At 36.3% G+C, this 24,931-nt stretch overlaps 1 protein-coding gene and 1 pseudogene across 1 annotated transcript in view; one reads left to right on the top strand and one right to left on the bottom strand.

Moving 5' to 3' along the window:
- Positions 1-24,931, bottom strand: part of ZNF804B (zinc finger protein 804B) — a 416,857-nt gene that overhangs the window by 345,958 nt on the left and 45,968 nt on the right. The gene's annotated exons all lie outside the window — the stretch shown is intronic.
- Positions 8,934-10,079, top strand: LOC107541626 (heterogeneous nuclear ribonucleoprotein A1 pseudogene; annotated as a pseudogene).

Here is a 24,931-nt window from a genome sequence, read left to right as displayed (position 1 = left end):
AAATGTTTGTTAATATTGCCACCATCTTTATCACAAAACTCTGTAAGGAGTGGGAAGCTCTCATGATCACCGTGGCTGTCACAGGATTTCCAAAATTTTAATTTTCTCTTGAAAGCTTTGAATTTTATCAACATCAACAAATACAATCAGTTGACTTCCTTTGAAATGGCAAGATCACATCTTTCTTTTTTAAGTAAATATTTGCCAAATACCCAGGTACAATAAAAGGAAACATAGTTTGTCAGCTAATCTTTTAAGCAGAAATTGTATGCTATGAAAAAAGGTTGTCCAGCTCTCAACTCAAAAGGACAAGTGCTTTTTCTTTAGACAGCCATCATATTTCAGTACGCAGCAGAAATGCTTTTGGTCTGCTTCTCATTTCATCACACAAAATATTAGACATGGGATGTCTTGCTTCTGGACATGATGGACTAACAGGGACAGGACTTATCCTCTCCCTGCAAGGACCAAAAACCAGACAAAATATATAAATCAAAAGTTTTAAAAAATACTGGACATCAGCCAACAGATGGCAATGATTCCTGAAAGAGAGGAAACAAATGAACCCAGCCCTACAGCCGCCCTAATTCATTCCTTCAAGAGGGTTCCTGGTCCTGGCACAAAGCGAGGGAATGAGGCAGGGCCTGTGGACACCCTGAGTTGAAGAGACTGAGAATCCAAGTAGCCAGGAAAGGAGAGTGAGCTGCACAAAGAAACAGCTCTAGAAATCTTCAGAGGTTCTCCTTCAAGTGTTCATTAGGGTGCTAATCAACAACTTATTTTCTTATTTATTGGTTCATATACTCACATATTTATATAATAGTAGTATTATTTCTAATCTTATACCTTTCTTGTGGGTTATTATTTTAATTACATATTTATTTTGGAAACTTCCTAGAATAAAAACAATTTTATCCACCCCCAAAATAGAAAGAATTCTACCTCAGATTAAATGCCATTGCTAGTTCTGGTGTAAAGCCCAAATGATTCTTAGATAGCTCAGATTACTCGATTTGTTGCATCACAGGACAAGTCCAATCCTTTTATACCATTTCCAGAAAAGATGTGTTCCTTACTTTTTAAATGATCAGTACTGTCTAAGTTATCATCCTTGTGTACTTACCTATGCAAATCTTTTATTATGCTTAAAAACTTCTGTTTGCTTTATCTATGATTTAAAATCATTAGATGTAATCACCCAACCATTTCTAATAGTAGAAAACAAAGGTTCGAATCTCACTCAGTAATTCTTCCCTTTGGAACATTTGGTTAAATTATCATCCTGACACCTGAGGTTGATTAGTTTATGTGTGTGACCACCAGAGTTGATCAACTGATGGACAATCTTTCTACCTAATTATGTGCTGGAATTATTTGGTAAGTAGGCACCTGCTACAATGTCCTCTCTTACAGAGTTCTTGGCAGAATTCCCACATGTACAGGGAATATTTGGCTCACTCAAAATTAACCCTCTTCACACTTTCATATAGATTCTAATTATACATACACACATATATTCTGCATATGCAGAAAAAGTAAACTAAAAAAATTTATATTTGCTTCCTCTTTTAGGTTATATTGCCATCTTGCTTATCAGTAATAACTATACATGCGCAGTAAGTCCTCACTTAAAGTAATTGATAGGTTCTGTGACTTTAAGGAAATGACACAGTGAAACCAATTTACCATAAGCGAATTGATATAAACCAAAGTTAAATTCCTACAGCATCTCATCAGTGTTATAGCAAACGATATTAAATGAAATGGTGTTATTTGAGTACCTGCTTGTATATACTTACATATATGTAGACTTAAACATTGAAAGTAAATGTATGTGCATAATATATGTATATATGCATCGTAGTCTTATAAAATCAGTGAAAACCAATCATCTTCTAGCAATCACTGCAACTAGCCCACTGCACATTTTATCTTGGCTTTCTCTTTGAGTTTCCTTTTGAACTCATGGCCTTTTACAGACCTGAATTATTCCAGTTACTTATAATTTCAAGCTTACATTTTCATCTCTTAGCTGGCGCCAGCGTCCTTCAGCTAGATCCTTTGTCCATTCAGTAATAGTCTGGAATTTTTTTTATATACATTTTTTACTGATACTCTTTTTTTAAAATCCTCATCTGAGTAGCCCGGCCGGCGTGGCTCAGCGGTTGAGCATCGACCTATGATCCAGGAGATAGAGGTTCGACTCCTGGTCAGGACACATGCCCGGGTTGCGGGCTCGATCCCCAGTCGGGGGCATGCAGGAGGCAGCTGATCAATGACACTCTCATCATTGATGTTCTTCTCTCTGAAATCAATAAAGATATATTTAAAAAGTAATAAAATAAAATCATTAAAAAAAAATAAAATCCTCATCTGAGGATATTTTCCTTTTTCTTGATTTTAGAGAGAGAGGAAGGGAGAGAGAGAGAAACATTGATCGGTTGCCTCCTGTAAGTGCACAGACCAGGGATCAAACCAACAACCAAGGTGTGTGTCCTGAGAATTGAACACCAAACTTTTGGTATCTGGGACACTCTAACCAACTGAGCCACCCGGCCAGGGCAGTCCAGGATTTTTTTAAAGTTTTCTTGCTTTTGGGATGGAATGGAAAGTTTTATGCCCATTCTGAATCATCTCTGTCCTAGAATAGAACCAAATCTGTAAGAAGCTCTGGTTCCCTTTTCTGTGACTAGGATTAAAAATAAAAATCCTGGCACTAGAGGGCACATGTGAGTATTGGTAGTATGAAGATGTAGATGTTTATTATCTCCAATTTTAAAGTAATATAAAAATCAATTGATTATAACAAATGAATACTATAGTTCTGTTCAGGAGTGAGAGTACAGTGAAAGTCCAGGTGTATATTTTCTCTAAGTACATTATTTCCTTTCCCCCCCCACTGCTTTTCAGAGAGAGTAAAGGGAGAGAGGGACAGAGAGAGAGAGAGAGAGAGAGAGAAACATCAATATGTTGGTTTCCTCCTGCATGCACCCTGCCTGACCAGGGGTGAGGAGTGAACTCACAACCCCGGTATGTGCTCTTGACCAGGAATAGAACCCAAGACCCCTTTGGTGCAGAGACCAATGCTCTAACCACTAATTAACACTGGCCAGGGCTCCTTTTTTTTTTTAAAAAAAAGAACTGCTTATTTTCTGTCATTATTATTTTCATTTTCTAGTTAAGAGTCTGTGGAAGAACAGCTTAAAGACCACTCATTCAGTCATTGTTCCTACCCATTCAGTGGCTGAGCAGTCTCCAGCGGCTGGCTCACGCTCTAATCTTCAATAGGAAACTGCGGGATACACACAGGGCACCTGCATCCCTCCAGACCCGTTAGGTACTTCAGGCTGAGCAGCAGTGAATTGGGGAGCTGAAGCCGTCCATCTACCTGGAATTTCCTTCTGGGACACATTTTCAGCAGTGGCCTGCTCTTCCTTTTCAACCTCTTCAGGGTCTCTGTAGAAGCAGAGATCAGGCTTGACCTCCTGCATGCACAGAACTTCTGGGCCAGCATCCACCACCCGAGACCACTGAGTGAGCTCCTAGGTTGCTGCGTGGCATTGCAACGTCCACATGGTGCAGAAGGGAGCTCATGTCACACAGCCATGGAAGGCAGGCGGCCACAGGAGCCTCTCTGAGGGGCTGCCGATCAGCCCCGGGATCAGTAACCACTGAAGTCACAGCTCCCAGAATTCTGCCTGTATCTGGTTAGGGAAGGTGCCAGGAGGGAAGGAGGCAGCAATAGGAGTAACCGCAGTGCCAGCAGCCGACTTCAGCATGGCTCACTGGTCAGTCTTCCCAGAGGATATGACACTGACCACAGCCAGGTTTTCACTGGCAACAAGGGCCCCAGCTGCCAGCAGAAGCTTCTCCCAAGTTCTCTTCAGATTTATGAGGTACATGCCACCACTTTTCCTTCTGTAGATGGACTGTTCTAATTGGAAGTCAAGGTTGGTGCTGGTTAAGCGGGTTCCTGCTGCAAGGAATCTGAAGACACTCTCCTCCTTCATCTGAAGGACATCAAGGGCTCTGGATATTGTGACAGTTTCCCTTTCAATTATGATGGGAACCAAGACACCACCATATGGGGCCCTAGTTGGTCAGCACCTTGGACAAAATGCTGCTGCTGAACTCCACGGAGAGCTGGCGCATTCCAGAGCTATCAAAATTTTATTCTATACTGTTCTAAGTAAGCAAGTAAGTATTTCATTATCCCTTCTATTAGAAATTTATTATTATTATTTATTTCCCAAGGGCTACACAGTAATAACCAAAGTATAAGGAGCTAGGAAACTGAATGAGGAAAAAAAAATTATTTGATAAACAGAGTATCTGACATCAGTGCGACACGAAATTTCAACTTAATGTTTTGTTAAATCCACTTTATTAAAGTGTAATTTATATACAATAAAATCACACATTTTAGGTGTATACTTCAGTAAGTTTTGACAAATATAAAAGTCTATAATACAAAGATGTCAATCAAGAGAACCTACCTATCAACTATTATAAAGTAAGTGTCACCAAGGGAATTGTAATTTTTCTTAAAAAGTTTAAATTACTCTAATTCCATTGTCATGTATCTTCTCAATTCTGCACTCTTTTTTTTAAATTTATCTTTATTGTTGGAATTATTACAGCAGTCCCCTTTTTTGCCCTCATTGATCCGCTCTACCTTGCTCCCACCCCCTCCCCAGGCCTTCCCTGCACTATTGTCTGCCAAGGGCTATGCATGTCTGCATATAAGGTCATTGGTCACTATTATAAAGTGTCACCAAGGGGATTGTAATTTTCCTTAAAAAGTTTAAATTACTCTAACTTGATTGCCACGTATCTTCTCAATTCTGCACTCCTAAGATTATTAGAATTACCTGTCCTTTTATCAATTAGAAAGAAATAGGTCATTTGTCTCATATGGACTCTATTAGGATTCTGAAACACCAAGTGATGCATGCAATAATTGGTTTAGTCTGAATACACAGTTCCAGTCTTCAGCTAAATTTTTTTGATATAATATCGGTAATAGCCACAATTCAATGCAATTATGTTATTGCATTTTGTTAGAATAATAGTTATTTATAAAGACACTATTTTGTACAATTTCTCATAATAAATATTTTTTCCATATAGAACTGCCACTTACTCTCAAGGTATCTTTAACTTCTAGAGTTCAAATTATTTCTGATTATAGCCTCCCAATTGAACCTCTACATTAAATGGCTAGAGTTCACCAGTATATATTAGAAAATAAATATATGTGAAAACTTGCCCCATTCCTGAAGAATAAATCTTTATCTGTAATTTTTAAAACCTGTATCATTTACCTGAAAAACATCTAATCTCATTTTCTCAATAGTGTTTCTGAGGAAATAAAAACCCAGCGATTTTGCTGCAAGTATGAAAATATGTAATAGTACATAAAATCAACTAGGAAACTGTATTTAATCCTGTTCTTGTCACTGAAACCGTGAGAAGGTCACTTCAAATCTCTGGTTCTCATTTTGCACAAATACAAAATTAATTATTCTTAATTTTTTGTTTTTGATTTTTTGAAAAAACAAAAAATTAAGAATAATTAATTTTGTATTTGTGCAAAATGAGAACCAGAGATTTTACAGACAACTTGTGCAAAATGAGAACCAGTAATTTTACAGACAACTTGAGAAGCTTGGCCTTTCTCGGAACACAAGGTCAAAAGAACTAAGGTTTTTCATTAAGTTAAAGATAAAACAAACATTCAAGTAGGATGACAATGGCTTTTTTCCATTATTAGCAGAAATAATGAAATCAAAGCTATAATGCCCTCCTATAATCACTTAATTTTTAAAAATAATTTAACTGAAGAACCTCAATTAATCTTTGCTACCACCTTAAAAGACAAGCTCTTTTCAATCCATTTTACTGATTAGAAAAATAAAATCAGAAAGGTTAAGTAATGTCCTTAAAATCCCACAGATCAATGACAGAGGTAAGGCCACATTTTCAAATCTTTTGAAGTCAGAAAAAGTAGGTAACTCAAATTACAGAGGCAAACATTTTCCCTGGAATATTTTACACTGATTCGCTTAACATCAACAATAACATACTATTTGTTATAAAGAGGAAGAAAGGAAAGTCAAAGAAAGCAGAAAGAAAGCATTAAAGAGGGTAGGAATTTAAAATGTTCAAATTTACATTACCCAAGTATAAATTCACATCAGATAAAAAATAAAGGCATCGAATAAAAATAATCAGAGTTTAGGACTAAATAGACCATTCAAATTGGCCCAGACTCATTATACTGATAATATGAGTATATTTTCAAACTTACTAAATTTCTCATAGTTTGTTTGTACACTGAAAAATTTGTTAAGAGGGCAGATCTCATGTTAAGTGTTCTTATTATAATAAAACGAACATTTAAAAAAAAAAACCTCATAGACACAGACAACACCATGGTGATTCCCAGAAGGTAAGGGGGATGGGGGAGGTAGGAGAGGGGATGGGGGATAGATGGTGATGGAAGGAGACTTGACTTGGGGTGGTGAACACACAATACAATGTGTAGATGATGTACTATAGAATTGTACCCCTAAAACCTATATGATTTTATTAACCAATGTCACCCCAATAAATTCAATAAAAATGAAAAAATTAAAAAAGAAAGAAATGTCTAGTAGACCAGATGTAGAGCAGCTGTTTCTTCAGTCTGGCATCAGATCTGTTCCTAAGGACATGATGGTAGGAAAAGGTTAATTTCTTTCTCAAATTGTTGTGCTTTGCTTTCCCCCCCAGGGTGAAAGTGTGAAAGTGTGAACGTGTGTCTGTAGGGGCAGGGGGACAGCTTAAGGGAAATTTCAAATAGCAATAAGTAAGTCAGTAACAATTAAAAGGAATGATTTTAAAAATACCAGAAATCGACATTATTGTTAGTAATAATCCTTTCCTTTTTTTTTTTTTTTTTTTTTTTTGGTGGGAACAAGAGCTGGAACAGGAAGAAGAAAGAAAAAGAAAAGAAAGAAAAGAAAAAATAAAAGAAAAGAAAAGAAAAGAAAAGGAGAAAAGAAGAGAAAAGAAAAACACCTGCTTTTCCTTGGTTCTAGAAAGAGTATTTAGTGTGGGTCCAAAGCTCTTTGATTTGGGTAGAAAATTGAAAGTGACAGCTAATGGCTACCGGACTTTTTTTTGGTGGTGGTGGTGGGGGGGTGATAGAAATATTCTAAAATTGTGGTTGCACAACTCTGAATATACTGAAAAACACTGAATTGTGCACTTTAGATGGGTGAATTGCATGGCATGTGAACTCTATATTGATAAAGTTGTTATTTTAAAAAAAACACCATAAGAAAAGTCAAAAGACAAATGACAAATTGGGAAAAATATTTGCAACATATATCACAAATAAAGAGCTAATATGCAAATAAAATCTATGCTAAAGATAAAATTTCACTGAAACACAATCAGACACACAGAGAGACACACCCATGCACACGGAGTGAGTGTACATAAAAACTGGCAAAATCCAAATGAGGTCCTTAGTTGACAGTATTGCACCAATGTCAGTCTTCTGCTTTTGATCACTGTCCTCTGGTTATACAAAATGTTATCATTGCGGGAAGCTGGGTACAAGGTACACAGAAAATGTACTATTTTTGCAATTTTTATGTGAATCAAAACTGATTTCAAAATACAAGTTTTTAAAAAGATATAAAGAAATGTTAACAACATATTGTGTTTCAAAAGGAAGTTATAAAAAGCCACGTATATAGGATCCCAATATGTTGAAAAACACAGGCCGCAAACTACACAAAAGTATAGAATAATAAATTATATTATCTTTAACTGATTTTTAAATGATTTGTATTTGTGTGTCTGTGTATGTGTACATGGGTGTCTATTTCTGTATTTTCCAAAATTTCTAACTTGAACATTTTTGTAATAAGGAAAATTTTTATTAAAATAATAGAAAAAATAGTCCAGTGCTCTGGCTATAAATTTACCTGCCTGAGAGTAGTAAGTGAACTGGGCAAGATCTTTAATTTTCTTTTTACTTATCTTTCTACAATTCTAGAAGAAACCAAACTGATGCATATTTTTTGGATAAATTAGAGCTGGCAACAGCTGCTAGAATTTCCAGAAGAAAATAATACTTACACATTAGATAATGTATAATGTTCTTTGTCCAAAACATTACTTCAGAGAAAATCTGTTATGTATCACTCAGTTTGACAAGCCTTTTTAACAATATAATTACAGATCAGCATAAACTTTTAATCACATAATTTGAGATCCCCAATACCCTTTGGCAACAATGTAATTGTTCCTTAGTAATCAAGCATGATTTGGTTTATGAGAAATACTTCAGAAGCACCTGCAGTATTTTTTCTTTCCCTCTTACCCCATAGAGCACACTCATTAAACAAATCATACCAGTGTAGCATTTTGCCAAAATGTCAGTGGACACACAAGAGATTATAAAATCATAAATCAGTGATAAAACAGCAGCTTAACTAAATTTATTCTAACAACTGAAATATATGGTATACAAATGCATTTAATATGTGAAAAAAAACTTACATATGCAAGATCAAGTAAGATGAAAATCATCCCTGAAGTTGATGATACTATTATAATCATTAGTGCAATAACATATATTTAGAGTAAAATATAGCACAGCTTATGATTAAAATAAATAACACACCTTTTGATATTCATTTCAAAGAGGGTTTTATATAAAAAAGTAAATGTCTTGAATTACGTTCCATAGATCATTGCTTTCTGAAGGTGGACGCCACCGCATAAGCATCGTTGGCATCTCCCCTCCCACAGTTGTCGTGTCTAAGTCAGAGTCTCCCAAAGAGCAAGAGCAGCTGCGGAAGATCTTCATCGGAGGTTTGAGTTGTGAAACAACCAATGAGAGTCTGAGGAGCCACTTTGAGCCACGGGGAACTCTCACAGACTGTGTGGTGATGAGAGATCCAAACACCAAGTGCTCCAGAGGCCTTGGACTTGTCACCTATGGCACTGTGGAGGTGGATCAGGCATGAATTCAAGGCCACGCAAGGTGGACGGGAGAGCTGTGGAACCAGAGAGGGCTGTCGCAAGGGAAGATATCAGAGTCGGTGCCCACTTAACTGTGAAAAAGATTTTTGTAGGTGGTATTAAAGAAGACACTGAAGAACACCACCTACGAGATTATTTTGAACAGTATGGGAAAATAGAAGCGACTGAAATCATGACAGACCGAGACAGTGGCAAGAAGAGAAGCTTTGCTTTCGTAATCTTTGATGACCACGACTCTGTAGACAAGACTGTCATTCAGAAATATCACACTGTGAATGGCCACAGCTGTGAAGTAAGGAAAGCCCTCTCTAAGCAAGAGATGGCTAGTGCTTCATCTAGCCAAACAGGTTGAAGTGGCTCTGGAAACTTCGGAGGTGGTCATGGAGGTGGTTTTGGTGGGAATGACAATTTTGGTCGTGGAGGAAACTTTAGTAGTCAAGATGTCTTTGGTGGCAGCCGTGGTGGTGGTGGATATGGTGGCAGTGGGCATGGCTATAATGGATTTGGTAATGATGGTGGTTCTGGAGGAGGTGGCCCTGGTCACTCTGGAGGAAGCAGAGGCTATGGAAGTAGTGGACAGGGTTATGGAAACCAGGGCAGTGGCTATGGCGAGAGTGGCAGCTATGACAGCTATAACAACAGAGGAGGCAGCTTTGGCGGTGGTAACGGAAGCAATTTTGGAGGTGGCAAAAGCTACAATGACTTTGGCAATTATAACAATCAGTCTTCAAATGCTGGAGCTATGAAAGGAGGAGACTTTGGAGGCAGAAGCTCTGGCCCTATGGTGGTGGAGGCCATTTCTTTGCCAATCCATGAAACCAAGGTGGCTATGGTGGTTCCAGCAGCAGCAGTAGCTATGGCAGTGGCAGAAGGTTTTAATTACTGCCAGGAAACAAAGCTTAGCAGGAGAAGAGAGCCAGAGAAGTGACAGGGAAGCTACAGGTTACAACAGATTTGTGAACTCAGCCAAGCACGGTGGTGGCAGGGCCTAGCTGCTATAAAAAAGACATGTTTTAGACAATACTCATGTGAAGGGGCAGAAAGAACCCGAGGACTATACAGTATTTGTGACTAATTGTATAACAGGTTATTTTAGTTTCTGTTCTGTGGAAAGTGTAAAGCACTCCAACAAAGGGTTTTAATGTAGATTTTTTTTTTGCACCCATGCTGTTGATCATTAAATGTAATAGTCTGATTATGATGCTGAATAAATGTGTCTTTTTAAAAAATAAAAAATAAGTAAATGTCTTAACTCTTTACATTTTAACAAACAAATGACTGTTTCCCGGCTACACACATCTTTGGGGAGCTCATGAATAAGTCACATAAGCCATTAAAATAAACACTACCAACTTCTCTTTATTTTGATCAATTTCTTAATTGTGGCATCTTAGCTAGTTTTATTATATAGAACTTTCTTTGGTTTCCTAAGAAAAGGAAATTATTTAAACTATCATTTGCAAAGTTTAATCTCAAATTCTGGCTAAAATGAATTTTTTCACTTTCCCTTTAATAGGACCACACTGGTTCACTAGTTACTCCTTCAACTGTCTACTTTGAGCTCTATGATTCATTACTGCCAGAAGGGATGTCTCACCAAGCAAACAATCCTGAAATAATGATTGATATTTAATTAGAGAACAAACTCAGGTCCAGGTAGCTTTGGCAGAATGGATTCAGCACTATGGTCTGGTTAACACAGCCCTCAACAGTGACCTCATAGATCATTTAAAAAAGAAAAAGACATCTAATCTCGACAACGGATGACTGATAATAGATAAAGAATAATGGGTAAGCCCTGGCAAAACAATTACCTCATAACAGTTCAGTAGCTGAGTAAAGATAGACTTATTTTGTGGAGCAGTAATAGGAACACAGGGAACTCCTATAACTACAGAATATTTTAGCTGTCAAATGATCTAATTGTTTTCCCCTTAAATCCTACCTTTGATGACATCTTAGGAAACTTATTGATGACAGCCATTCTAACAAGGGTGAGGTGATATCTCACTGTGGTGTTAATTTGCATATCTCTGATGATTAGTGATATTGAGCATCTTTTCATATTGGCCATCCGTATGTTCACTTTGTAGAAGTTTCTATTCAATTCTTTGCCCACTTTTAAATTGGATTATTTTTCTGGTGTTGGGTTTTATAAATTCTTTATAAATTTTGGATATTAACCCCTTATCAAATGTATCATTGGCAAATATGTTCTCCCATTTTTTTTATGGGTTGTCTTTTCATTTTTTTATGGTTTCATTTTTTTATGGATTGTCTTTTCATTTTTTTGTGGTTTTTCCTGTGTAAAAGCTTTTTAGTTTAATGTAGTCCCATTGGTTTATTGCTGTTTGTTTACCTTGCCTGAGGAGATATGTCAGAAAAAATATTACTATGAGGAATGTCAGAGATATTACTGCCTATTTTTAATCTAGAATTTATATGGTTTTGAGTCTAACATTTTTTAAGTCTTTAATCCACTTTTTAGTTTATTTTTGTGTATGGTCTAATTTTTTAAAACTTTAGGTGGTCTAATTTTTTAAAACTTTTTTGCATGTATCTCTCCAATTTTCACTATAGCATTTATTGATACAGACTGTCTTTACCCCATTGTATGTATCCCCCTCCTTTGTCAAATATTAATTGACCATAAAGACGTGAGTTTATTTCTAGGCTTTCTATTCTGTTCCATTGATCTATATGTCTGTTTTGATGCCAGTGCCATGCTGTTTTGATTACCTTCGCCTTGTAATATAGTTTAATACCCAGTAGTGTGATTCCTCTAACTTTGTTCTTCTTTCTCAAGATTGCTGTAGCTATTTGCAGTCTTTTCTGGTTCCATGAAAATTTTTGGAATATTTGTTCTAGTTCTGTGAAATATGCCATTGGCATCTTGCTAGGTATTGTGTTGAATCTATAGATTGCTTTGGGTATTATGGACATTTTTATAATGTTAATTCTTACTATCCATGAACATGGTATATGCCTTTACTTATTTGTTAGTATGAAACTTTAAATTCTGGTCTATGTTATCTTATAAATCATTCAGCTTAAAAATATTTGTGGTTTGAATAATTTGTGCAAATATATGTGTGTGCTTGTATGTATATAAACTAACAATCATTAAGTCAAATATTTAGAAGAACTTTTGTGATAATGCCAATTCCTTCATGATGTTCCACACTGTCTCCCAGAAATACATTTTTACTTTTTCCTCTCATCTGTGCTCAGGCTCTACTTTTTAAACTGCCTGCTTAGTATCTACAGTTCACTACCTCACTATCTATATGACCCAACCTTAATTCTTCATCCATTGCCCACCTTTCTCTCCCTTTCACTCTAAAAATCTCCAAGACACAATAAGAGTGCTCCTTCTTCAGCATGCTATGAATATATATATATATATATATATATATAATTTTAAAAATATCGACCTACTAAATTTTCCAAGTTGTTCTCTGTTTTGCTACTTATTTTTTCTATATGATATCTGGCAGGAATAATGGGGAAAACTATTTTTATTTGGAAACAGATTCACTTTTATTATTTAGTCCCCAAATATTTCTTTCTGCTAAAAAATTCTCCATACAAAATTTTCCAATTTAATAAATGGAATCCATATATTACCTTATTTTTAGCATTTTTCTTGTACCAGTAAGTCTGCATAAATTTTCTAGGATCCTTTTGGGCTCTAATATTATGTAACCCTATGCAAAATATATTCATCATTCTCCCTTCTAAAAAAATTCCTCATTTCCAAAGAGCTTCTACACTATGAACTTGTAACAGTAAGTTATTGTGATTATTGTAAAACAAAAATGTTGGAGCCATACAATAAAGATGCTTTGGAATTCACCCAAGCTTAGTAATATTCCTTAAAGCCACCATCCAACTAAGGCTCATGAGAAAGAACTTAGCATAAATTGAATTTATATCTATAGGCCCTAATTAGACTCCTGCTGATGCCATTATCATTAGGTTATCTATTGTGCATGGCCACTAAAATAGTTGTTCTTACTGTATACAACAAAGAGAAGCAACACCAAATCATAACATTTTAAACCGAAAGACACCTTAGAGATAAGTTATTACAACCTTTTAAATGTGTAGATGAGGTAAAGGAGGTCCAGTGAGGTTAAGTGGCTTGCTTAGAATCAGTTGAAAGATACAATTTGTTATAGGTATTTACAGTATTGTTGAATGAAAAGGTTTGAAATGTTATAAAATATTTGCTCTAACCCAATGCATAAGCTTAGTTGTAGAAAAGAAAAAAGAAAAAAATAGATGTACTAAACTCATTAGATTTATGTATAATGACTAAGATGACAGTGTTTCCTAACAATACTGTCATTCATTCCCAAATATTTTCTTTTTCTACATAGTTAGTTCATTTATGATGACTTTAAGTGCATAGATCATTAAACTTTGCACAATCTTAAATCATCTATGTTATTAGAAATCTGATTTTATTAAAAAGCAAGCTGACTTGTTCTCAACAAAGTATTTGCTGACTTTGCAGTTCAAACCTGAATTCTTGAAATGGAGGTAAGCAGATAAAATAAGTGTTCCTCCTATATTGTTCTGTTTTGGATGGCAGGAATGGGACAGGTCAGTGTTGATTCCACAGGAAACTGGGTCAAACAGAACTTGATGGATATTGGTTAAGACATATGAAGGGCTTAAGTGAGAAGCATCACTGTATAGGTATGGAATGGGGCTCAACTTTCTAAAAAGATGAGAAAACTGAGGGCCAGGAAGGAAAAGTAACTTACTTTGGTTTTATATTAGTACATGGGTATGTCAGGGTTAGAAGCCAGGTCTCTTGGGTCCTAAGAGAATAATTTATTTGACCTCACCACATGATGGAGACCAGAAAACAAAGGTATGGGCCCACCATCAAGTGTGTGGAGAAGTCAGGGACAGAGTCAAAGGATAGGGAGCATTTGGGCTGTAATCTGAGAGTGCCCCTGGGGCCCCAGAGTCTGGTTGGTACATCTCGTTCTCCAGTCACCAGATGCTCAGAGGCTGGTGCCCTGTGGTCCTTGGATTCTGTAAATTAAAGACATTTCTTTCTCTTGCAATCTTTTCTTCCTTCGTTAACGGTTGGAGATGACTGAAAGAAAGTCCACAGTGTATAAACTATGGTGTTATCACTCTCACCAATACCAGAACCTCTAGCTCTGCCCATAAAGTACTGGACATTCTGAGAAGTATAATTCTGCAAGATGAGATCAATATCTTTACTTCTGCACCATGATCATCTCTCACAGTATCCCACTCAGCTCCTCTCACTCTCCCTAATCCAGTCTTTCATCTGCCTTTTTGTAACAGTGCTACCTTTGAACACAGAATCAGATGAAGACCAAAGGTACCACAAAAACTCTAACATGTCATTACCTTTTAGGTTTGAGAGTTTGAGGCCTTTCTCAAAACCACAACCATTTTACTTTCCTTTAGTAATCCTGTCTACACATGATTGATCTTGCCTTCTCCACTTAGAACTGTTATAATCCACTAACCACTTGTCCTAAATTCCTTCATAGACCTATTTGATTAGTACTGCCAATGGGCTATATTCAGCATTGGGCTTATGGGAGACTGCAAGAAGCAGGTAAAGATATAGCAAGGGCCAGGAACAGGTCAAGAAGTGGTATTTAAATAATGTTAGTTTGAACATGCTTTACAAGGTTTGGTTCCTACATCTACTGAATTAGTAACCTTCATACACCAGACATTCAGACTTCCCACTTCCTTTGTCTTTTCTCTCAGAAAAATAGGGTTTATAGAAAAGGTTATCATGCATAAACCAAACCACAGGGTCAAAGTCAGCAGTTACCTCACTCCCCTTTCCCTTCAGGCCATGGATGCTACTGCTCATTCTTTCTGGATTTGCCACTGTGAACCCTTAGCTTCTGTTGCCCTTGGGGACTTGATGCCTTGGCCAGTAGTTTTCTTGTTTACAAATCTTTTCATTTTCTTTATCTCATACCTTCATAGACCCATTTGATTATTACTGCTGACTGTAAATCAGGAAAGAAACTCTCTTCTAGGGTCCAGCGATCAACAAGAGTATTGGCCCCAATAGCAGAAGCCATCTTGCTCACCTAGGGCTGTTCAATTTGCCGTTGTCTGGGGACGGAATAAGGTTATTGCTGAGTGTATCTAGCCACTGCCCTGGAAACCACTGCTGTTCCCCACTGAAATCTCCTCCCTGCCCCCCTTTTACCCACCACTCAGGACCTGATCCTGAGTGTGGTGCCTCTGCCAGACTTCAAACATTCTCATGATGGTCTTTTGCTCTTAGAAACCTTTTTGTCCCATCTTGAGTTGTGGCTTCAGTCAGGGGATAATGAATTGGCCAAACATGTCAGTATATGTCTGAACCACAAGTGTGGATAGACTTCACATTCTGACATCCCCAGGAAGGACCACTGCCCAGGCTGGGCTATAACTGTACAACAGCCATCATAGAGATGGCTTTTTAGTGTTTCGTTCTGAATGCTTTGCACTCTGATGTCGAATTTAGGGTGTACGTGAGCTATGTTTTTATTGAACTTTTATAAGTAGACTTACAGAGGTAATTATCACCACCTCTTACAAAACTCTTTCCGCCAAGTAAATGCTTGATTAGATGGCTCTTGATTACTCCAAATAACTGACAGAACCAATGATGGGAGTAAGTCAAAATGGAAAAGCATTTATATCCTGTTTACTTATTTCACTTGTATTTACAAGTGGCCATGAACAGAGCTATTCTTGCAATTTATGTCACTTCAAAATTGTTTTGCTGTCAAGCCCATTGAATGGTATTTTTCTACCCGGCTTCTCTGTAGGATTACCTCTTTTTCTCTCTATAGTATTGATTAAGAGGATCAATTTCACAATTGAAGAAAAGCAAAAGCGTCAGGCTAAAAATGGAACTCTGTTCAATTGTTTGTATGCTAAAACTCACTATCTTTTTGCCCATCCTCTCCCAGGCTGAAAGAGGTAACTGAACATTTTAGGGTAAAAGGTCTTCCCTTTCAGCATCCACTTGCTTGTAGACTGCAATTATCAATAACTATAAACAGGGGTGGCAATAATGTTAATTAATTTTAAGCAAAGAAAGTACCTAGATAAACAGATCAGGGTTACTTGTGGATAAACTATGATGAGGCTATCTAATCAATGTTTAGTGTCCTTTTTGGGGGTGTGGATCCCATAAAAATAAAGATTGCTTTTGTTGTATCACTTTTAAAAAAATGTTTTTCTTTATAAAACCAAGGCTGTTTCAAAAACCTCAACTAAAACTAATGAAAGATCTTTTCTGCAAAGTTCCATTGCCTTGAAAACTTGATTAGGATGTCATATGGTAAAAGAAAATGTATAAATATACCATTAGTTGGTCCTATATTCACATAACCTTTCTAAATAGTGTCGCAGCTTGATTTGGATATGAATTGATGACAGTTCATACTAGCACCACACCATAGAGAAAACTTTGGATTTCCACATCTAGCAAATACTGTATTACAATAATGGAATGAAATATTTCCAAAAGTCAATGGTGCTCCAGCATTCCTTCTCACAATAAAAAGAGCCTCAAATAAAGCACAAATAGTATAAATTATGGCAGACTAAAATCGGTAGTAGAACTGTGACCTAAATGCTAAGTATATAATAGGGTGGGTAACAGTACATGAGTTAAGTTATAATAACTTATAATAACTCATTTTCTTCATCTGGCAAAAAAATAGATGTTTTCCTTATGGACTATAGGGTGTTTTTTCCTTTGATTTTTATAAAAATTATATTTTTAGTTAGAAATAAAATTTTAAAAGAAAAGGATCCAACATTTTCCAGAAAGAGTATTTGACTTTGGTACTTCTGCTTCAAAATGACCTGTAAGGGTTGGTTACATGAGACTATAATTCTAAATTTCTGCAAGTGCATGGTACCTTGCATGTGACTAAAGGGTATTGTTTAGAGATAAGAGTCACTGCTGACTATTGTCATTGTGTTTGAAACTGCAACATCTTGGCAGTACCAACTTTGGCAAAACCACATTTTCCTCCTCCCCATAGTGCTGCATACACAAGGGACATTTAAAACCTTAAAGTAAATCTGTGTTGAAAATGTTGAGGATTTATAAACACCATTTGTGATTGTTAAAAACAAACCAAAAAACAACTGTGAATATTGGGTAGAGTTACATACAGATTATTTTTATTTGGCCATTTTTTATAATAATTCTTTCATTTGAAGATTTCAACAAATATGAATTGCAGCCTTGGAATTACTAGGAACACTTAGAAATGCCCACTAGACCTGGACTTGTTGCTGAATTGGCTTGGCTAGGAGCTATTGTGACCACCTGGTTATGATTTACTGTAGTTTCTTTGTAAACTCACAAAGGTGGTTCTTGACATTTACACAATAGATACGTTTGTGCATTATAAATCCATCGCTAAGCCATCTTTCATAGGCCAAATTCAGATTTTCACGCTAGAACTGATTAGGAGTGATTTACCAAAACCATGGAGGTCTGGGCAAGGGAAGGCAGGTCAGCCTTCACAGTGTGACTGTGGCATTTGTAAAGTATTATTTGTACCAGCCCAGCCAAGTAAAAAAAAATCAAAATACTTTCTGACCAAGTTCACCACAGCATATCCAGTCTTTTCTGTCCTCTGTCTTTTCCATGCTGAGGAGTCCTAGGAACTTAGGGCATCTCCAATGATCAGTTAATGCATAGCATCACCCACGGCTAGTGTCCCCTTACCTCACCCCATCTCCTTTTCCTCCAAAACTTTTCTTCCTTCTCAGTCCTAACTCAACTCCAGGCTACAAGAGTGGCAATAAGAAGAGACAACTTGCAGTGCTCCTGTGGAAGGAGCTAGGGAGTCTCCACATCCAGGGGGTCACATAAACAAGTATAGGATATCTGCCCACACTCCCTTTTGTCTTAACCCTGCTCCAGAACACTGTGGGCATCTAGTCTAAGATGTTTAGATACTTTTGAAAGCCATTCAACACCCAGATCCAGGCTCTGTGGAAGGGAGCAGTCAGAGGCAGTAGTTCTGTGAGAGAGAGGTTCATGGTTTGACATCTCTGGTTCCCAGGAGGGAGCTGGCAGGATTCCATGGTGCATCTGCTTCCCAGTGTGCCTGTAAAGGTTCCCACCTACCCATTGGAATGCCTGAACCCTAGGAGGAGGGGGCAGTGCTAGCAGGGATGGTATTTAACAATATAATACTAATATTTAGCATTCCTAAAAAGGAACACCACACTCACTTTATTAAAAAATGAAGTATTTTATTTGTTTTTCAAAAATTTGATTTCTCAAAAAAAAATTTTAAGAATGTATATATAATCAAGTATGGACTGCCTCTATCCAGCAAAAGATGTCACCAGTTAAGGATCTATATGCCCACCTTAGAGTTCTTAAATTATTTTGTAACTAAAAAAAAGTTTCTTTCATTTCAGGTTTTACCTATACTGCTAAAAAGAAATGGCCAAAACCAAAAATCCTTCATTTATTACATTGTCCTTCCAAAGAACAACCTCTGGAATAAAGCTTTCATTGCAACTTCAAATGACACAGAGTTCAAAAAATTGATTAAAACTATCTAAAGGGGTTTCAAAAGTTACCTTCAAAAAGCTTAACAGGACAAACTATATTTCCTGAGTAACACTGTGATCAGTTTCTTGACCTTGCCAAAACATGGGAATCAACTATTCTGAGAAATCTTCAATAAATGCCAGGCTGTCAGTTCAGCAGGAGAATCACCATTTCTTCTAGTCTTCAAAACAATTTTGCTAAACTTATTGGAGAATGGGCCTTTCTAAAAACTTTATAGATTTTTATAATTACTTTCTACCTGGAAACTAATGTTCTTCATCAGTTTCTTACTTGATTAGGAAGAAATTCTGTAATATATTTTTTTCTATCCTTATAGATTTTTAAAACCTAGTAGATAGTGTATATATTCAAAGTACTTTTGTGTCTGTGGTACAAATCAGTATGAGGAAGGATTCTAGAGGATTGTGTATATTCTAACGGAGCCAACAAAAGTTGATGGGACCTACCATGGGGTGTTGGCCCTAAAATGCCTCAGGTACCCCACTCTTCACTGGAACCAAGGATAAATCAGGGACAAACAGAGAGTGGAGCAGTGAAGAAAACACAGCCAAGAACCCAATATCTCCTGCTGCTGTTTATTTACAAAATGGTTTTTTGTAAATATCAACATTAAAAACTATGTGAAGAGCCTAAAATGTTCTAATTATGTCAACCACATTGTTTCTGACTTCTACCTAAATAAAAACATAGGGGTACCAAAAATAAGAATCATGATCAGTAATTTCATTTAACATTTTGTTAGACCTGACCATTTACTAAGTGATTTTACAAGCATTACGTTAATGTAGACGCACAGATACAATCAGTGTCCGCATTTTACAGATGATGCTATTGTCAGTCAGAGACACCAGCAGCATTCTGGTATTAGGAGAAGCTAAATGGCAGGGCAGGTTTGCCAATGCTTCTGACTACAAATCTAGGTTTCTTCTCACTATAGCCTATATGGCAGAATGCCCTCAAAATGAACTAAAATCACCAGATCACCTCTTGGAATTTACCAATGAGTATATTTTCTACATTATCAACTCATTATTCCCCCTGCACAAAATATTTGTTCAAATAGAGAGAAAGAAGGATAGAGAAGCAACATTTGCTAATCATTTAGTATATCCTAGGTGCGAAATATTTATGAGAGTCACAGGTGTCCTAAGAAGTATATTAAAATTCACTCCCATCCACATAAAAATAATTTCAGCTGGGAAAAAGGAATAATTGCTATTATCACTTTGCTTTTGAAATTATTGGCTCTAAGTGATTCATTTAATTAGGATAAGCTCTGATTTCTCAGCAATCATTTTGTAGAAAATCTAACCTACAGGTTGTCTTCAAATACGACATTTTTATGAATACTAAGCTTAAAAACCCATGAAGTGGACATAAAGTTATGCTTCATAGACATTTAATAAAACATTTACTCATTTAGATTTTGCCATTTTCTTTTCATAGTTTCAAGGAATGATTTTTTTCTTGGTCTGAATTTCTTTTGTTTGCAAGCCACTGAAAAACCTATAGCCATTTAACACTGTACCTCTGGTTTCTGATGAATAAAGTGGCCTGGGCACTGTGCCAGGCACTGTATAGACCTTAATCTCATAAGATTATCTGTCCAGTAAAAAAAAAACACACACAGAAAACAAAACAAAACAAAAAAAACACATGCTGGGCCACAGATGATACACTGCTGTAACAAAATCCCAGAAAAATCTATAAATAGGGAGGAGGATTTCCTAGGGAATTCCTAACACAGTAACACACCAGCAATTTCAGTGTCTTCCATTTGAATAACAATTGAGTCCAGTGGGAGACATTTTAGTCAAGATGAAGGGTAAATTAAAAAAACATGTATAAAATCCTTTCTCCACTTTAAAAATGTTATCAGAAACACTGATAAACTGTGGGCTTTATTTGATAAAAAGTATATCCAATGTTGGTTCACTAGTCATGAAAAATGTACAATATTAACATAAGATCTTAATAATAGGTAAACTGGGTGTGGGGTATACCAGAATGCTGTATTATCTTTGAAACTTTTTCATAAACCTAAGGGTATTCTAATATAAAAAGTTTATTTTTTAAAAGCAATTATAAAAGAAGTGTTTTAAACAGAAATATAAGGCCCTAATAATCTCTGCACCCTTTCCCTTTCTTCCTTTCCCTTCATGGACAATTTAGTCATGAAGCCATTAGGTGGGGCAGCACTAAGGGCCCATGCATAGGGCAGAATGAATACAAAATGATTGCTGAGAAATCAGAGCTTATCCTAATTTAATGAATTACGGAATGATGGAGCTCAAGCACGGTAAGTAGGTCATCTACACAGGGAGAAGGCACCAGTTTTCTTGCTGGTAAAGAAAGGAGTTACACATATGAAAAGAGAGAAAACTAGAACACCCTGTTGTAAAGGGCTGGAATTAATGGTTTTCAATATATATATATGTCAATGTAAGAGTGTGTGTGTGTGTGTGTGTGTGTGTGTGTGTGTGTGCGCCAACTTGAAAGGCTTCTTATGTCCAAATGTGGGATAGTAACAAATAATAAAATAGGAATGAATTAAAAAAGGAATCCATGAGTCAATACTGATATAAACTAATGAATACACTAAAATTTAATAAAGAATAGACATTTAGCATGGCCAGGAGTGGCTCAGTGATTGAGTGTCAACCTAGGATCCAGGTGGTCAGGGTTCGATTCCTGGTCAGGGCACATGCCCGGGTTGCAGGCTCGATCCCCAGTTGGGGGCGTGCAGGAGGCAGCCGATCGATGACTCTCTCATCATTGATGTTTCTATCTCTCTCCCTGTTCTTTTCTCTCTCTGAAATCAGTAAAGATATATTAAAAATAAAAAAAGAATAGACATTTAAATAGTCTTAAATTACCTTCTGGGACAAGCAAGAAACCCTCTACCCCCCTTCAAATGACCATGCCCTTGTGACTTGTATCATATGTGTATGTATGTTACATTATATGGCAAAAGGAACTTTACAAATGTAATTAAGTTTACTTTACTAATCAATTAACTTTAAAATAGGGAGGCTATTCTGGACTGTCTGGGTAGAGAAGTTAGAGAGATTTTAAGTGTAAAGAAGATTTGACTCATAGTTGCTAACTGAGATGTAGGGACCTGTGTGCCCATGGATTGGCCAGAGGTCTCTAGGAGCTTTCCTATAAGTTTCAGATTTTAAATATCTATATACATATGCCATATATTATATACAAACATATGCATTTATTACATACGTAATATGTCCTGAGAAGAATATATCTACCTTACAGTCTAAAATATATATATGTATATATACACAAATACACACACACTTACATACTACTACTAATAACATATCCTGAAAATGTTTTAACTTATATTCTAAAGAGAAAAGAGTTTGACATAAAAAACTGTACTGAGTTTCTGGTATTTAACACAGTAAGTGTCATTTCCAGACCTAGCTTTAGTTCAAGTCATACTTTATAATGCTGAATTTCTACAGAATATGTGTATAGCATAGATTGCTAAAGAAAAGAAAGTTTATATCAAAAAATTTAAATAACTGAACTGTGTAAAATAACTACATTAAGGGAACTTATTTAGGCTAAATAATAGAATACAATAAAATAATGAAATAACATTTTATACTTATACATATATATTACACAAACTTTTAATTGAATTTTGTGTATCTCACAAGTAGTAGTCAAAATGCCTAAACTCTTTCTCCTGACAAATATGTACATATGCACATATATTTTGAAGGTATAAAGCAGGACTGAGAAGATGGTTAAAACACTGGTAAACTGTTCATTTCAGGGACAAAGAGACCTCATTGACTTCCTCCTTCCTAATCTTCTACTTCTGGCAAGTTGATAATACAATACTTACTGACAAAACCAAGGAAATATGCTCTATATTTTTTAAATTTATTTATTTTTATTTATTTTCTTTTTAAGGAATTAGACCACTTCTGCAGTTCGCCTTTTGAAGTGGGAAAGAGAATGTCTTTAAGTTCAAGGTCAAGTGCTCAGCCTGCAATGTGGTGTCATATAGACATACGGGGTTAGCTGCATCAGAGCCACCATGCTGCCCTTCATCCTGCAGCTCATATTGACAGCAGGGACCAACACTCAGAGCTTAGCACCTTCATGGTGCCTTTTCCATGTCAACCATAGGAACTCCTTTAGCTAGAGAATTTAATAGTGGAGGAGAAAAATACTGCCCTATATTTTGAATACGTCTTTATGTCCTCCTGAGTGTAGAAAGGTAATCAATAATGTGATACATTACAAAAACAAAATGAAGGACAAAAATCATATGATCATATCAGTAGATGCAGAAAAAGCATTCAACAAAATCCAGCACCCAATTTTAATAAAAACTCTCAGCAAAGTGGGAATAGAGGGAACATACCTCAACATAATAAAGGCCATATACGACAAACCAACAGCCAATATCATACTCAATGGTCAAAAACTAAAACCATTTCCCTTAAAAATAGGAACAAGACAGGATTGTCCACTTTCACCACTCTTATTCAACATAGTACTAGAAGTCCTTGCCACAGCCTTCAGACAAGAAGAAAACATAAAAGGCATCCAAATTGGAAAGGAGGAAGCAAAACTTACATTATTCACAGATTACACGATATTGTACATAGAAAACCCTAAAGGCTCCACCAAAGTACTACTAGATTTGATAAATGAATTCAGCAAAGGAGCTGGATACAAAATTAACATCCAAAAATCAATGGCATTTTTATGTACCAACAATAAACTCTCAGAAAGAGAAACTAAAACAAAAACAATACCATTTACCATCGCAACTAAAAAAATAAGATATCTAGGAATAAACAACCAAGGATGTAAAAGACCTGTACTCAGAAAACTACAGGACACTGAAAAAAGAAACAGAGGAAGATATAAACAAGTGGAAAAATATACCATACTCATGGATTGAAAGAATTAATATCATTAAAATGTCCATACTACCCAAAGCAATCTATAGATTCAATGCAATTCCTATTAAAATACCAACAGCATATTTCACAGAGCTAACACAAATATTCCAAAAATTTATATGGAACCAAAAATGACCCCAAATAGTTGCAGCTATCTTGAGAAAGAAGAACAGAGCTGGAGGGATCACTTTACCAGATATCAAACTATACTACAAAGCCACTGTAATCAAAACACCATGGTAGTGGTACAACAACAGACATATAGATCAATGGAACAGAACAGAAACCCTAGAAATAGACCCACCCCATTATGGTCAGTTAATATTTCACAAAGGAGGCAAGAGCATACAATGGAGTAAAGAGAGTCTCTTCAAAAAATGGTGCTGGGAAAATTGGACAGGTACATGCAAAAAAATGAAACTAGACCACCAACTTACTCCATACACAAGAATAAATTCAAAATGGATAAACGACTTAAATGTAAGTTGCAAAACCATAAAAAATCCTGGAAGAAATCAGGCAATAAAGCCACAGATATCTCACTTAGTGGAATTTTTACCAATACATCCCTTAGGGCAAGAGAAACAAAAGAAAAAAATAAACAAATGGGACTACATCAAACTAAAAAGCTTCTGCACACCAAAAGAAATCAACCTCAAAATACAAAGGAACCCCACAGTACAGGAGAACATATTTGCCAAGGATGCATCCGATAAGGGGCTAATTTCCAAAGTATACAAAGAAGTCAAACAACTCAACAAGAGGAAGACAAACAATCCAATTAAAAAATGGACAAAGGACCTGAATAGACACTTCTCCAAAGAAGACATACAGATGGCCAAGAGACATGAAAAAATGCTCAACGTTGCTAATCATCAGAGAGATGCAAATTAAAACCACAATGAGGTGTTACCTCACACCTGTCAGAATGGCTTCCATCAACAAATCAACAAATGACACATGCTGGCGAGGGTGTGGAGAAAGGGGAACCCTGGTACACTGCTGGTGGGAATGCAGACTGGTGCAGCCACTACGGAAAACAGTATGGAGGTTCCTCAAAAAATTAAAAATGGAACTGCTTTTTGACCCAGTGATCCCACTCCTAGGAATATATCCTAAGAATTCTGAAACACTAATCAGAAAGAATATATGCACCCCGATGTTCATAGTAGCACAATTTACAATAGCTAAGATCTGGAAACAGCCCAAGTGCCCATCAGTAGATGAGTGGATAAAAAAGCTGTGGGACATTTACACCATGGAATACTATGCAGCTGTAAAGAAGAAGAATCTCGTACCCTTTGGGACAGTATGGATGGACCTG

This window comes from Miniopterus natalensis, chromosome 10 (assembly GCF_054644295.1).
Source record: "Miniopterus natalensis isolate mMinNat1 chromosome 10, mMinNat1.hap1, whole genome shotgun sequence".
NCBI lineage: Eukaryota > Metazoa > Chordata > Mammalia > Chiroptera > Miniopteridae > Miniopterus > Miniopterus natalensis.
Note: the sequence above shows the minus strand (reverse complement) of the source record. Positions and strands in the feature narration are given on the sequence as shown.